Genomic DNA, 1,966 nt, shown 5'->3' with positions numbered 1-1,966 from the left:
ACTGCCTCCCTCATTAAACTTGTACTTGTATAAGTAAATATTCACAAACTGAGGTCTTACTAACCACCCTGGAGCAGCTGGTGAGATAGCTTACACTAGGAAGCAAGAGGCAGCATGAAGTTTAGAGACCTAGGACAACACAGTTAATGTAATCATTTCAGGCACATTCACTGATAGTTCAAATACATATAACTGCATAAGTTATTTGTATATTTTACATTAAAAAAAAAAACCCCAAAAAACAACAAACCCCTAAACTTTAGAACTATGTTCAAAAGTATTTCCTGTTAAAATACTTTCAACATTTATTTTTGGAATTGAAAGAAAAAGCAGTTTAGTCGTTACAGGGAAGATGTTCAAGAAATGACAGACAGCAGGGAATACAGTACTGATTTTTCTCAGATGAAGTGATTATTAGCACTGAGGAAACAATCAGGAAACATGAAGAGTCAGCATTTTAGCTGCTGTATCCTGAAGACAGGGACAAAACCTTACCAAGTTCCAGCTATAATGAAATATGGAACAGGATGCCAATGGAAAGAAGGCCCAAACTCTTCCTGATGGAATTGTATCAGTACTTAAGAGGGACTGAAAGTCAATAATTAAAAAATTCCACACCTAGTGTGAGCAATTGAAGCACTGAAGGATGGAGAGAAAAGTGTTTTCTTTTGTACACATATATATTTTATATTTTCATATACGTAGGTAATGCTTGAAGCATATGGACACCTAGATGCTAGCTGCTGTGTTGTATGCATAGCAGTGCTGTCAAAGCAATTAGGCACAGCTAGAATCCAGTATGTTTCTTTATAGCAGTTTCATATTACTGAAAAGACAAAGTACATGCTCTCAGCTTTTATATCTACTCAATCAATTTTGGTTATTAATACATAACTGAGTTCTTTCTCTTTAACTCCAAGTCTCTGTTGGTGATCGTTGTTTTCTTTAAAATACCTCCCTATATTACCTCTTTACCTGAAACCGAAGGGGAGGTGGGGAAATAGCCAAATCTCCTTGGATTAGTCCTTTCCTAAGGAAGACCTTAGCCCTTCAAACCTGGCCTCCACTGCCCTATCCTAACCCGCCATTAAGCCGTTGACCTCAATCTGCCTGTGAACCATGATGAGGTCTGGAGAGCTCACTTGCCCTCAGGCACCGGCCTTCCCAGCGCCGCCCAGGAGCGCGCAGACCTGGGCACACACACATTCCAAGCGATGCCAGCCTGCTGGCACTGCTCCTCGAAATCTGCCCCACCACGGCGGGCAGCACAAAGACTGCCCACAGTAATTCAACGCTTGAGGTGGAAGCTCAGGGCAGAGCGCTTCCTTAGAAGAGAGAAAAAAGCACTTGCACTCTTGTTATGAATTCACAGCTGGCTGGTGCCAATCAAGGAGAGAGGCTAGTACACAAACCACAGAATTACAAACATAAATATTTATTCTTGCATCTGAAGTGCCCCAGCCAAACCCAGCACACCCCTGAGATTTTGCTTTAGGGCTTTTACACAAGGGTATGATATGAATCACCTAATTACCCACTGGTGCTTATTTCTAATTATCCAATCATAAATGTGGTACGGCAAAGCTACTCTATCTTTGTACATCTTGCAGCAGCATCCATCAGCATCCTTGTAACATATTAATCCAGATGTTCCTGCAGTCAACTTCTGCAAAGTTACCAAGCACCAGTAACTGGAGTTTCTCTTAGATACGGATCCTTCGGTGAATTTTGGCAAAAAGTTTCCTTATCTTAGTCGACTGTGTGCTCTTAGTAGGGGCAAGTGATACCTCTCGGGTCTTAAGACAACACTCCAATATGCACTATATACATTATATACATACACAGCATACATATAACCCTGCACAATACACTAGTAATGCTCTTGCCCCTAATGACTGCATGGTCTCAGCACTTCATAGCACGCTCTTCACGCCGACCAGCCCCGAGGCGGACGGCAGCGCCCGGG

Source organism: Corvus brachyrhynchos, unplaced genomic scaffold (genome assembly GCF_000691975.1).
Source record: "Corvus brachyrhynchos isolate BGI_N302 unplaced genomic scaffold, ASM69197v1 scaffold31, whole genome shotgun sequence".
In the NCBI taxonomy this organism is placed as follows: Eukaryota; Metazoa; Chordata; class Aves; order Passeriformes; family Corvidae; genus Corvus; species Corvus brachyrhynchos.
This window is presented reverse-complemented; position numbering follows the sequence as displayed.